We start from the raw sequence: 14,447 nt of genomic DNA, 5'->3' as shown, positions 1-14,447 counted from the left end.
TAAGAAACTCCGTCTCTACTAAAAATACAAAATTAGCCGGGCGTGGTGGCATGTGCTTGTAATCCCAGCTACTTGGGAGGCTGAGGCAGGAGAATCGCTTGAACCTGGGAGGCGGAGGTTGCGGTGAGTCAAGATTGTGCCACTGCACTCCAGTCTGGGCAACAAGAGCAAAACTCTGTCTCAAAAAAATAGAAAAGGAAAAATGCCATATTCAGAAAATGGACTTTGCCTTCCGTATTCTCTTTGGAGAAAGGGAAGGAGTTATGAACAGATATGAGGTTGAGATTTCTAGATTTCTAGGCAAAGTTAATGATACTACAGCTTCTGGATTTAGTTCTGTTCTCCAGAAGGATGTAAGAAGCATTTACTCTGAAAGGAAGAATTCTCAAAAACTGGAATGTCCTGATATTCCTTAGTCATCATGGATGAACTCAGTTGTTGTAGTGACAGTGGCTCACCTTCACCTATTCCCCCTTGCCTTTTCTTTTGCTGTTGGTGCTTTTCTGTCCAAAAAGATCAACCAAAATCCAGAAAACCAGCCCCCAGGTGTTTGGTTGCTCAGCTGTTTCATGTCTGCCCTTGGGGGGACTTGGGTCTTTTGAACAGGAAATGAGCCAAGTCCACCCAGAAATACTATCTTTGTAGAAACCACTAGGGTCCTTTAAGCCAAGGTGAGAATCTGTTTCTTCAAACTTGGCCCAGAGGGGAGGACCTGTAGGTGTGGAGCTAATGTTAACATACCTGGCCAGGCGCAGTGGCTCACGCCTGTAATCCCAGCACTTTGGGAGGCCGAGGTAGGTGGATCACAAGGTGAGGAGATTAAGACCATCCTGGACAACATGGTGAAACCCTGTTTTAGTAAAATACAAAAAATTAGCTGGGTGTGGGCTGGGTGCGGTGGCTCACGCCTGTAATCCCAGCAGTTTGGGAGGCCAAGGCGGGCGAATCACCTGAGGTCAGGAGTTCAAGGCTGGCCAATATGGTAAAACCCTGTCTCTACTAAATAATATAAAAATAAGCTGGGCGTGGTGGCAGGCACCTGTAATACCAGCTACTTGGGAGGCTGAGGCTGAGGCAGGGAGAATTGCTTGAACCCGGGAGGCAGAGGTTGCAGTAAGCCAAGATCGCGCCACTGCACTCCAGCCTGGTGACAGAGCAAGACTCCGTCTCAAAAAAACAAAACAAAACAAAAAAACAACACCATACCTGATAAATCAAGTGTAGAATTAGCCCTATTGTTTTTTTCTTTGTGTCTACGACATACTAGAAAGCTGTGATGAAATCGATATGTATTCTGTTGCCATCCCTCTGGGGACCAGTGCTTGGTCTCCTAATCCCCCTACTCGATGGCCTGAAAGTGTTTCATCTTCCCTGCCTGTTATCAGCATAGAATTGGTTGGTATTGTGACATAATCTGATTGCCTTGAGGCAGAGCTTACCTCCAAGCTGCTAGCTTCCTTCCCATTTGACCTTTCCCAAAGAAGCTAAGAATCCATGCCTTGTTGAAGGTGGGAACTAGGGGTTGAAGGCTTAATCTTGAGAGTCAGCGAACCTGTCCCTTAAGGCCAGCTTTGATGTGGGAAGAATATTGAATATTGTTTACTGAGATGGAGATGGGTGAAAGTAATTTTTCCTGACATTTTGGGGAAGGTAAGAGAAACCAAATTTAGACTGAAAGGGATCAGTGGCCAGGTGTGGTGGCTTACACCTGTAATCCCAGCAGTGTGGGAGGCTGAGGCAGTAGGATTGCTTGAGGCCAGGAGCTGGAGACCACCACCCTGGGCAACACAGCAAGATCCCCATCTCTACCAAAAAAAAAAAAATAGTTGGCCATGGTGGTGCATGCCTGTAGTCCTGGCTACTTGGGAGGCTGAGGCAGGAGGATCGCTTGAGCCCAGGAGTTTGAGGCTGCATTGAGCTATGCTTGCACAACTGCACTCCAGCCTGGGTGACAGAGCAAGACCCTATCTGAAAAACAAACAAATAATATAGGTCAATGTTCAGAGGAACCATTATCAAGAATATTTGGATTTTTATCCCTCTTATTTTCTAGAACTTGATTATAGCTCCCCTGTGTTCAGAGTTGTTCTTTTCAAAGTCCTTTGAGGTTGTATTCTGGTTTAAGATTCTATCCATTTCTCACTCTCAGATCTGTTTGTTCCACCCTCTCCCCCTAAATATTTGGATTTTATATAGACCAGTAGGCTAAGGTAGGGAAGACCACTGACAAGTATAAATTTAAGAGTTTACAAAACCAAGGAGGCCATCCAGTCCCTAGTTCTAAGCCATGTGCAGCACAGTGCCAACTTTGCCTTCCCTGGCTGTCCTTGCTTGCTTTCTGGTTGCTGTAATTCTGAGGGGCAACCAGGCTTGCTGTAGAGAGGAGAGCCAGATGATGTGGAAGCCTAAGGCAACACCCCCTGCTTATTACACTTCTCATACCCAGAACTCTGCTTGCTTTCTGTGTTCCTTTCCTCTCACTCCCCTTTCCTGCCCTCTTTACTCAAGTTCTAAGACTATAGCTGATGATCTTCATAATAGAACAAACTCTGTTTGGTTGACCTTCCTAACAGGGAATGCTTGGCTTTGAGAAAGTAGGGGGTTCCTAACTTCTTTGCCTTCTCTAGCTTTACAGTGCTCTTATTTCCTGCTGGGATTAGAACAGCCCTATTCCATAAATATGCACTGCTCTTGGCTGCTGTAACTCAGGCCCAGCTCTGACCCAGATTCTTTTTTTTTTTTTTTTTTTTTTGTCAGATTTGAGTCTATTAACTAGTGACCCTCAAAACACTTAATACATTTTTGGCCAAAAAGTGGTTACTGACTGGATAAGACAGAAGCCTTTGGGGGGCAGGGTGACTGGTCAGGCAGGTAACATGGTATTATACAGGCCTGATGGGGACTGTGACAAACTGAAAAGCAGGGTTTCAACCAGTTAGCGGCCTATGGGAGTTCCAGAATCATCATCATCATCTTTTTTTTTTATTTTTATTTTTGGAAAACTCTCGGCCAGGCGCAGTGGCTCACGCCTGTAATCCCAGCACTTTGGGAGGCCGAGGCAGGCAGATCACGAGGTCAGGAGATGGAGACCATCCTGGCTAACACGGTGAAACCCCATCTCTACTAAAAAATACAAAAAATTAGCTGGGCGTGGTGGCGGGCACCTGTAGTCCCAGCTACTCGGGAGGCTGAGGCAGGAGAATGGTGTGAACCCGGGAGGCAGAGTTTGCAGTGAGCCAAGATCGCGCCACTGCACTCCAGCCTCGGTGACAGAGCGAGACTCCGTCTCAAATAATAATAATAATAATAATTCTCTGGGGTCTGTGGGTCTGTCCCTGCAGTGTCTTGTGGACTGCCCCGTGTAGCTTTGGCTCTCTCTTGGATTTACTCCCTTTGAGCTGGTGCCTAGAATTTCTCCGGGGGTAGGGGACAGCTGTGAGGAGCACCTTCTCATCTATCCTTTGCCAGTTCTCATTGTGTTTGGTGTTTGTTTTATTGGTTTGTTGGGGGGCGGCGGGGAGCGACAGGGGAAATGTTGAGCAGAAGCACTCGATGTGATTAAACCTCCGGCTGAGCATATCTGTAGGAGTAGAATATCGACCCCTGGAAAATCAATGACTGCTGCAGTGACCCAGCCTCTGTTTGCAGGGGCTACCACCACAGGAATGCAAGCAGCCCAGCAGTCTTTCTTCTCCCCACCTTTTTACCTCAGCAGTGCCCTCAGCCTCCACCCAGAGGGTCAGACCTGCCTCAAGAGATTTTGCAGAGGTGGGTTAGAACAGCACGTTCTCGTATTTTCACAATTAGATTGAAATTTCTCCAGTGACACAGAGCCCTGCCTCCGGCAGCCTCCTTTCCAGACATTCCTTTTCTGCACTGCTGCAGTTCTAGCAACAGCTCTTACCAAGTTGCCAAAACCCATTCGGGGTTGTACTTCTGAGTTTTAAACAGGAGAATCGATTCTCTTGATACCAGCACCCAAGAGCCCCTCCCTTGTGGAGGTCTAGAATTCAGGTACTGGGGTATAGGATGGGGGGAATAGAGATTAAGGGAAAGAAAGAGGACTAATAGAGATTGTGTCTAAAGAGGATGCTTTTGAGTAGATAATTCATTGAGCAACATTTATCAAGCATCTTGTCGTTTGTGTGTCTGGCATCTTTCTGGTCACTAATAGCCTGATCTTGCTCTGGTCCCACAGGCTAGTGGAGAAAAAGGGCGGATAGAACACAGTGCCATCAGTCCTGTAACACTGCTTCTAGAGGAGCCTCAGAGGAACTCTGTGCCCTGCCTATAGGATGAGAGTAGGGAACTAGTCCTGTGACTTGGGTCAAAATAGATGGTTTAATAGAATGGCTAGCAGATCTCTGCTTGGAGCATGGAGGCTTCTGATTCCTCACTGCCTCCACAAAACTGTTTTCATCTTGGAAGTTCCCAAGGCTAAAAAACAATTTTAGCCTTTAGTTGTTGTACCTATAATGCCAATTCTACTCTGGTGGTTGGGAAACCAGCCAGCCTGATGTGTGTGAAAGGAGAGCTCAGTTGCCCTATTGTTGGAGCACCTCTGTGGCCAGAGGGTTGAAGCTTGCTTGGCTTTTAAAGCCTCTAGAAAGGAGCCTTCCCGTCTTGTAGCTTGGAGAGTGGGGCCCCTAAACAAAACCCAAACATCCTGCAGTTTGGAAGGGTGGCTGCAGTGCTGGGTGAGGAGGAAAGTGTGAGGGTTTGAAGTGGCCTAAGAGGAGGCCATCTAGAGGCCAGGAATATCTTGATTTTTTTTTTTCTCTGTGAGCCACACCCTTGTGATTGATAAAAGGATTAGAACATATTCAGTTTGAATACCCAGCAGAGACCAGGCTCCTACCTTCATGGGACTTCTACCTTCATGGGACTTCTGCTTGTTTCCCTACATTCAAAGTCACCCTCCCCACAGCCCTCTGTCCTCTTACACATTAAGTACCCTACAGAAAACCCAGGGGTGAGAAAAAGTACTGTACCCTTTAATTTAGCATAGAAAAATTAGGTTGAAGTTGAAGGTTATCAGTGAAAGGGCTGATTTGAAATAAACGCTGAAAGTTATAGCAAGAGTAATTAGGAAAGAGGGGGGCCGGGCATGGTGGCTCACACCTGTAATCCCAGCACTTTGGGAGGCCGAGGCGGGTGGATCACTTGAGGTCAGGAGTTCGAGACCAACCTGATCAACATGGTGAAACCCCGTCTCTACTAAAAATACAAAAATTAGCCAGGCGTGGTGGCGAGGGTCTGTAATCCCAGCTACTCGGGAGGCTGAGGCAGGAGAATCACTAGAACCTGAGAGGCGGAGATTGCAGTGAGCTGAGATTGCACCATTGCACTCCAGCCTGGAGGACAGGGCAAAACTCCGTCTAAAAAAAAAAAGGACAGGGGAACACATAGCATCACAGATTTGTAGAGTTTGATTATCTAGTATAAGTCTTTCCTTCAATAAAGGAGTTAAGTGAGCCTCGTGAGGTTAGCCAGTTGAGTCAAGTAGCTAATCACGCAGCATGTCTGGTGATATAGGTTGTTGGCCTTACCTGTATTGGAGCATGGAACCCAGCCTTTGATCATGTCAAGCTTCTATTAATACCTTATGGAAAGAGTGTAAAGTAATAATGGATTTGAACCTCAGGTCTATTTAATAGCTGTCTGTCCTTGGGCAAGTCACTTCTGAACCTGCTTCTTTGTTAAAATGGGGGTAATACCTATATCAGAAGATGATTGTGAAAATTAAATGAGAGTCAACCACTCACCTTAGGGTTGAATATGTGATAGTCACACATTCATGTCAATTCTGCTTCCTTTCAAAAGGAAGATATAAAGGAACTTTATTAACTTTTTCTAACATCCTTTGTATTTGGAGATTTGGTCTCCAGAGCTTTCTTTATGAATTCTGATGTGTATATAGGGGGTTTCCTCTTGGAGATGGGCCCCTGAAAAGCATTCTGGAGACAAGAAGAGTCTTAACCCTTCTCTCCTGTGTCTTCCCCATCAGGTGGCCAAAAGGTTATCAGGAAGAATGAATCATTATCTTCAGAACAATAGCCTATGTAGAAAAAGAGAAGAGGGAGTTTGGTGGGGGATTTCATCCTATGCGATGGTTTCTAAGATACAAACCAAGTTTTTGGAAACTTGACGGGGGCAAGTAGGAAACACATTTTTCTAAACCTTTCCTGGAGTAGTTTCTGCTGTTCCAAACCATGGAGGTAGTCCATGTAGGTGATAGGGCTTGGTTCTACACTAAAAGGGTAGTGTCAACCTCTGCATCTTTTCTTCCCGTTCCTTAGTACCTGCTTAATTAACTTCTGACCTGGAATTACCACCGGGTGTGAAAGGCAGCCTATTCTGTGTGTTGATTCTTTCTTGGCATTTCAGTTAACATCAGCAAGCCTGCTCTCTATGCATAGGTGGCAGTTAATCTGTTGGATTGAGACCACTCCGTGGAATAATGTCACAGCAGTTCTGTAACTCTTGGAGTCCCTACCAGTCTGGGGTGGGTCAAATTTCTCTTTCTTACATTTATAGCAAAGACTAAGGAGAAAAAAAGAACTTATAACTGAAACTTTATTGTACAAGTGTTCAGTAGAGGTAGTCTCTTCTCCTCTGCTACCCTCAACAAGTTGTTGCTTAAGGAAGGTTTTATGAAAAGCCAAGTCTCCCAAAAACTTATTTGCCTTAAGTAATTAATTTTGTCTCAGTTTTTCTTCCTTAGAGTTTAAGGCTATTGCCTCCTCTCCTCCCTTTTCCTTTTCTTCATGGGTTATGTTTCCCAGTCTCTTCTGTGTTCTTCAGGATTTCCTCCCATTCTTCAGCATGAGAGCAGCCTAGGGGCGGGGCGGGGATAAGGGACTGACAAATTACTAGTGTAGATTTGGTCATTATGGAATTTTTTATTCAAGTATTGTCATTTAAGTGGGGATGGCTGAGCTGCAAGGTTCCCAGTGCACACACTTACTACAGGCATGTGCGTAGGATTTACCTGGTTCTCATGATGGGTGGTTTACCTGCCAGTATCAGCACAACTCAGCAAAAGCTTTTCCCAACTAAATGGATAAAAGAACTCCATCTGGGATTCCCCAAGGATTTAGCCAGATTTATGGGAAAACCCTAAATCTGAGCATTGCCATGAGCCTATTCTTAACCTGTTGCCATTTAACCTGCTCAGCAAAATGAACTGATGTCATCCTCATGTGGCTCTATTGGGAGATAATTTAAACTTCCCTCCTCTAACCCTGATCTGGTGTCTTCCTGCTTAAAAATATTCTTCAGTGGGCAGCCAATTCATCTTAGAACTTGCAGTTCTTCCTGTGAGAGTACCAGCACCCCCACCGTCCCTACCCCACAAAATAAGGTATGGACTGTGTGATTTCAGGCATGGTTTTGTTGTGGTGTGAAGAGAAGGTGTTAGCTGCTGAGTTCTGTTTGTTAGCAGAGCCTGACAAACTCATGCTGGCACTCACTAGGGCTGGGCAACCAATCACAGCTGGAACGGTTATCGTCATGGAGTCCCTATGGGCTTCCTCTATCAGGTCACATCCCAAAATAACATTGGGCAGTATTTCAACTGAAGAAATGAAGGCTTTCAGGGCTGTAGCCAGCCTGGAGTGTGAGATTCTGTGTGAAATAGTTGGATCTGCTCCAGCGCTTTTGATCTGCATGGTAGATGAGCAATAAAATGCACAAAACACATTGGAAACACGTGAGGAAATTCTCCTGGCCCTGCTGCTTCCTTGGAACTGGTAGGGCACTGAGTGGGCTGATCCTCACATCCCATCTCTCAGCAGGATTATACTTGGAGGAGAACAAACCCGGGAAAAGAAATCTTCCCGTTAAAGGGGCATTGCTACAGTTATTTCCGCAGTCCTTCCAGAAGATGCCTGTTAGGTGGGCTCTTTTGGGAGAATTGAGAACCTAAGAGTCCTGAGATGCCAAGGGCATCCCTCACCAGGGAGAATAGGGGCTTGGATTGCAGTGGCGCGATCTCGGCTCATTGCAAGCTCCGCCTCCTGGATTCATGCCATTCTCCTGCCTCAGCCTCCCGAGTAGCTGGGACTACAGGCACACGCCACCATGCCTGGCTAATTTTTTGTATTTTTTAGTAGAGATGGGGTTTCACTGTGTTAGTCAGGATGGTCTCAATATCCTGACCTTGTGATCTGCCTGCCTCGGCCTCCCAAACTGCTGGGATTACAGGCATGAGCCACCACACCTGGCCCGATTGAACTTTTTATTAATGATAAATGTGTTGTAGAAAACTGAACTGTTAGGAACATTGAGGTCTGACTCAACAATCAGACATCTGGCTTTTTGTGGAACAAAAGACCTGAAAAACTGGCTTTTTGTAGAGTAGAAAGCAGAGGTGTGTCCTGTGTAATAAAAGGATGTGGAGCTGAGAGCAATATCTGTTCATGTAGATAGAGGGGCAGGACATCTTTTGGAGACTTCTGCCCTTACCACTCCCTCCCATTTCCCAATAAAAATATTTACTATGACTAGCCACTGGGACTGGTGGGTATGTCTTAGAACTTATATTGCTGGTATGTTGTTATATCTCTCATTCCAGAATATTGCTGCTGGTCGTTTGACCCTGACCATATGGTGCTAGGGGGGTTTCATGCATATGCCCCAGGGGTGTCACAGACTTAGATTTATCCAGCCCCCTCTGATTGTATATGTGAGAAAACTGAAGCCTGGCTTGTTGCCAGTTTGCCTAAGGTCGCAACTGATAAGTACCAAAAGCTGGGCCTTGGTTTCCTAACTCAGAGGCGTGACCTTTCTCCTCAGTTCATATAGTGTCACAACATAATGGAGAGAGAAAGCCAGCATGGCCTATGGGGTTCAGCAGTCCCGGGTTTAAAATCTGGCTTCCACCACTTGCCAGATGACCTAAGCATGTAATCCAATCTCTTTAGGCATCAGCTTCCTCGTCTTCAAATTGGTAATGTGGCTGGGTACAGTGGCTCACGCCTGTGATCCCAGCACTTTGGGAGGCCAAGGTAGGAGGATTGCTTGAGCTCAGGAATTTGAGACCAGCCTGGGCAACATGGTGAAACCCCACCACTACAAAAATACAAAAAAAATTAACCAGGTGTCTGTAGTCGCAGCTACTCTGGAGGTTGAGGTGGGAGGATGGCTTGAACCCAGGAGACAGAGGTTGCAGTGAGCCAAGATTGTGCCGCTGCACTCCAGCCTGGGTAACAGCCAGACCCTGACTCAAAAAAAACCAAACCAAAACCAAAATGGTAATGGTAATAGTATCTATAACCAAGAATTGTAGAAAATTGGGTAACTTTGCTAAGTGTCTGGCATATAGTAGATGCTTAAATGGTAGCTGTAGTTAACCGTAAATGATTTACCCCTTTCTATGCTAACATTTTGGCTCTTAAAATTATTTGAAACCAACTATCTGATGCTGACCAGTTGCCATCTAATGAAAATGACAGTTTGAGAGGTTGGCCTCAAGCCAACCAAATCAGAGAGATAAGAAGATTAATGCTCTTCCTTCCCCAGTATTTTTCTATACCCAGGCATCCCAGCCAGGTGGGACTACTGTTGACAGTGGTTTATTTAGCACTTTTTCTCCAAGAAGCTCAGGGCACTTTACCAAAAGTGACAGCTCTCCTGAAGAAGGGGAAGCCACCTCTTTGCCAGCCACAGATGCCTCCAGAGTTCTGAGACCCCAGCCCCAAGAGCTACAAAGGTTTTCTTTAGGCTCCTAGGATCCCTCAGGTGGACCAGGGGCATTCTCCTTTTGGATCTATGGTGAGCCTGGTTTTTTAACTGAAAGTGTGGCTGAAAGGACCTCCTCAGTTCTTGCCCTGAGCTGATAGGAGTGGTTGGTGGGTTTTGGTTTTTTGGTTTTTTTTTTTTGAGATGGAGTCTCGCTCTGTTGCCCAGGCTGGAGTGCAGTGGTGCGATCTCGGCTCACTGCAACCTCCGCCTCCCGGGTTCACGCCATTCTCCTGCCTCGGCCTCCCGAGTAACTGGGACTGCAGGCACCTGCCACCACACCTGGCTATTTTTTTGTGTTTTTAGTAGAGACAGGGTTTCACTATGTTAGCCAGGATGGTCTCGATCTCCTGACCTCGTGATCCTCCTGCCTCGGCCTCCCAAAGTGCTGGGATTACAGACGTGAGCCACCGCGCCTGGCCGGGTTTTGGCTTTTTGTTTTGTTTCTTGTTGTTTGTTTTTGTTTTTTTTTCTTAGCGCTTCAGTACATGTCCAAAGATACACACCAAGGCCAGGGGCAGTGGCTCATGCCTGTAATCCCAGAACGTTAGGAGGCTGAGGAGGGCAGATCGCTTGAGCCCAGGAGTTCGAGACAAGCCTGGGCAACATGGCAAGGCCCCATCTCTACAAAAAAATTTAAAAATTAGCCGGGGGGCCAGGCGTGGTGGCTCATGCCTGTAATGCCGGCATTTTGGGAGGCCAAGGTGGGCGGATCACCTGAGGTCAGGAGTTCGAGACCAGCCTGGCCAACATGGTGAAACCCCGTCTCTACTAAAAATACAAAAATTAACTGGGTGTGGTGGTGCACGCCTGTAATCCCAGCTACTCAGGAGGCTGAGGCAGGAGAATTACTTGAACCCAGGAGGTGGAAGTTGCAGTGAGCCAAGATTATACTGCTGCCCTCCAGCCTGGGTGACAGACCCAGACCGAGACCCTGTCTCTTTAAAAAAAAAAAAAAAAAAAAAAAACCACAAAGATACACACCAAATTGAACAGCGGTTTCTCTATTGAGGGCAACAGAAAGACAGCCATGGGGCACTTTGGCTTCACCTATAATAGCTGAAATGTTTTTTTTTTTTCTTTCTTTTTTGAGACGGAGTCTCGCTCTGTCGCCCAGGCTGGAGTGCAGTGGCGCAATCTCGGCTCACTGCAAGCTGCGCCTTCCAGATTCACGCCATTCTCCTGCCTCAGCCTCCCGAGTAGCTGGGACCACGGGTGCCCATCACCACGTCTGGCTAATTTTTTGTATTTTTAGTAAAGACGGGGTTTCACCGTGTTAGCCAGTATGGTCTCGATTTCCTGACCTTGTGATCCGCCCGCCTCGGCCTCCCAAAGTGCTGGGATTACAGGTGTGAGCCACTGCGCCCGGCCCAATATCTGAAATGTTTTTATCATGAGAATGTTTATGTTTTACTTGTATAACAAGAGACAAAAATGATCAAAACAAAACATTTAATTTTTCTAATCCCAGCTACTCAGGAGGCTGAGGCAGGAGAATCACTTGAACCTGGGAGGTGGAGGTTGCAGTGAGCTGAGATCATGCCACTGCACTCCAGCCTACACGACAGACAGAGACCCTGTCTCTTAAAAAAAAAAAAATGCTGAGGCAAGCGGATCACGAGGTCAGGAGATCAAGACCATCCTGGCTAACATGGTGAAACCCCGTCTCTACTAAAAATACAAAAAAAAATTAGGCGGGCATGGTGGCGGGCGCCTGTAGTCCCAGCTACTCAGGGGGCTGAGGCAGAAGAATGACGTGAACCCAGGAGGCGGAAGTCACAGTGAGCCGCGATAGCGCCACTGCACTCCAGCCTGGGCAACAGAGTGAGACTCCGTCTCAAAAAAAAAAAAAAAAAAAAAAGAAATAAAAACGCACAAAGATACGCACCAAATAATTGAACAGTGGTTTCTCTGTTGAGGGCAACAGAAGGACAGCTGTGGGGAACTTTGGTGTCGGGGACTTTGGCTTCACCTGTAATATCTGAAATGTTTTTATCATGAGAATGTTCATGTTTTACTTGTATAACTAAAGACAAAAATAATCAAAACTTTTTTTTTTTTTCTTGAGATGGAGTCTCACTCTGTCACCCAGGCTGGAATGCAGTGGTGCTATCTTGGCACACTGTAACCTCCACCTCCCGGGTTCAAGGAATTCTCCCTGCCTCAGCCTCCTGAGTACCTGGGATTATAGGTGCCCACCACCACGCCCGGGTTTCGCCATGTTGGCCAGGCTGGTCTTGAACTCCTGACCTCGTAATCCGCCTACCTCGGCCTCCTAAAGTGCTGGGATTACGGACATGAGCTACCGCGCCTGGCCAACATATAATTTTTCAAAGCGATTTGAACTGAACCAAGTTCTCGTCTGATGGATGGATCCCTGATTCCTATTCTGTTCTGAAATACACTTCTTTTTCCTATAAGCAGGAAAGTTCTTATTACCAGAAGCTGGCAGTTTGATAAGGAATGGAGACTGTAGGAAGGAGTGGGTGAGGGAACCTTCTGGTCCCTAAAACAGAGCATTGAGCTGTGGAATTTGCTATATAGACTGTAGGGCCTAACGAGTGCTTCTTGAGACCCTTTCTACTTACAGTGGCTCTCCTTGTCATCTTGCTGCCTCTTTTAGTTTGTTCTTGGCTCAGAGGCTAGATGTCCATGGTATAACTTAGCCATCAAAACAGGGATGGGGCTGGGCACAGTGACTCATGTCCATGGTATAACTTAGCCATCAAAACAGGGATGGGGCTGGGCACAGTGACTCATGCTTATCATATCAGGAGTTTGGGAGGCCAATGTGGGAGGATTGAGCCCAAGAGTTTGAGACCACCCTGGGCAACATGGCAGAATCCCTTCTCTACACACACACACACACACACACACACAGCCAGACATGGTGGCGCCTGCCTGTACACACACATACAGAGCCAGATGTGGTGGTGCATGCCTGTAGTCCCAGCTACTCAGGAGGCTGAGGTAAGAGGATCACTTGAGTTGGGCAGGTTGAGGCTGTAGGGAGCTGGCATCATGCCAATGTACTGCAGCCTGGGGTAACAGAGTGAGACCCTGTCTCAAAAAAAAAAAAAAAAAAAAAAAGAACCAAGGATGTAATCCCTCTATCTTGGGATTAACATGGGGCTCTTCATAGCTCCAAGTACTTTAGTCCTTCGAGAAAGGAAGATGTCCTTTGCTGTTACCTTGTGGTTGGCCTCTTGAAATCATTCTATGCTGGAACGAATTCTCATTGCATTTTTAAAGTATGCTATGGCATACCTGGCCTACTTCTTACCAACAAGAAAGCTAGCATTTTCTGACTTCTTAGCTAACATGGAAAGCTGGACACGGGCACAAATGCATACCTACCTACCTGCCTTCAGAGCAAACTTTGTCTCCAAGAGCTCAGCAGAAATGCTCCCAGCCTAATGAGGTACCCAAGTGGTTTGTGGAAGGTCCACCCAGCTTGGATACTTGAAGGAGAGCCTAAAAGCTGCCCTCTGACCTCCAGTGTTACTGTCAGATCTTAGGGTCAAAGTCACTTTCAGCCGATCTTTCCCGGGTGAGCTTGTTTGTGTGAGCAGGAATAGACTCAAATCAAACCAACTTGGATCTCCTCCTCCTTGAGATGTGTGGTGTTTTCGGTTTTGTTTTTGTTTGTTTGTTTGTTTTTGAGATGGTGTTTTGCTCCGTTACCTATGCTGGAGTGCAGTGGTACAATCTCGGCTCACTACAGCCTCCTCCTCCTGGGCTTAAGTGATTCTCCCACCTCAGCCTCCCAAGTAGCTGGGACTACAGCTGCACACCACCACACCTGGCTTATTTTGGGGGGTATTTTTAGTAGAGACAGGGTTTTTGCCACGTTGCCCAGGCTGGTCTCGAACTCCTGGGCTCAAGTGATCTACCCGCCTCGGCCTCCCAAAAGGCTGGGACTACAGGCATGAGCCACTGCGCGTGGCCCGGTGTGTTTCTTTAAGAGAACTCTTTATTTACCATTTAAGTATCAGGGTTTTCATCCTTTCTTCAATTACAGTTAGTTCCCAGCCTGAAGTAATGTTGCTAGAGAATGAACATGGGGCAGGGGATGGAGTTAGGGTACATTTTCTGGGGTGAATATTTTTCATATTGAGCTCCTGTTTGCTAATACTGGAGTTTGTTGACCTAGAGTGAACTCTTTATTGATTAACTCAAGACAAGCAAAGCCTACAAATAAATACCAAGTTCTCACTGAAAAACATAAAAGCTGGGAAAAAAACAGAATTTGTTCAATTGGCAAACATTTGTTGATTACTGTTATAGACCAGGTGTTAGGAGTGTAGTCCCAGACCTTCTTGGCAGTTAAGAAATTGTCTTTCTCATCCAATGTCTCTCTTTCTTACCTCCTACCCCTTATGTTGCAAAGTATGGTGACTTGGAGTGAGTCCTTGGCAAATGGAGGCTGTGATAATCTATAATAATAATCATCATTGTAATATATAATAGAAGGAGAGGGGATCTATAAATGTTTCCCAAACTTGTTAACATTCTCTTGTAGCTCCTGGTGCCATCCTGGCAGCATTTTGTAAAGTTTTGCTATTAGAAAAGAACTAAAGCCTCACTGAAATAGTTGCTTTCTTATGACTGTAGAAGTTATGACTGGGAAAGAAGACGAAAGTGCTAGATCTGCTTCTGAGGGGATAGAATAGGAGTCAGCAAAACTCAGTCACACCATTGTTTGT

The 14,447-nt window shown here is 46.2% G+C and overlaps 1 protein-coding gene across 2 annotated transcripts in view; it reads left to right on the top strand.

Annotated features, from left to right (window-relative positions):
- Window positions 1-14,447, top strand: part of ARID1A (AT-rich interaction domain 1A) — an 86,188-nt gene that overhangs the window by 49,850 nt on the left and 21,891 nt on the right. The gene's annotated exons all lie outside the window — the stretch shown is intronic.

Source organism: Pan paniscus, chromosome 1 (assembly GCF_029289425.2).
Source record: "Pan paniscus chromosome 1, NHGRI_mPanPan1-v2.0_pri, whole genome shotgun sequence".
Classification (NCBI taxonomy): domain Eukaryota; kingdom Metazoa; phylum Chordata; class Mammalia; order Primates; family Hominidae; genus Pan; species Pan paniscus.
This window is presented reverse-complemented; position numbering and strand designations above follow the sequence as displayed.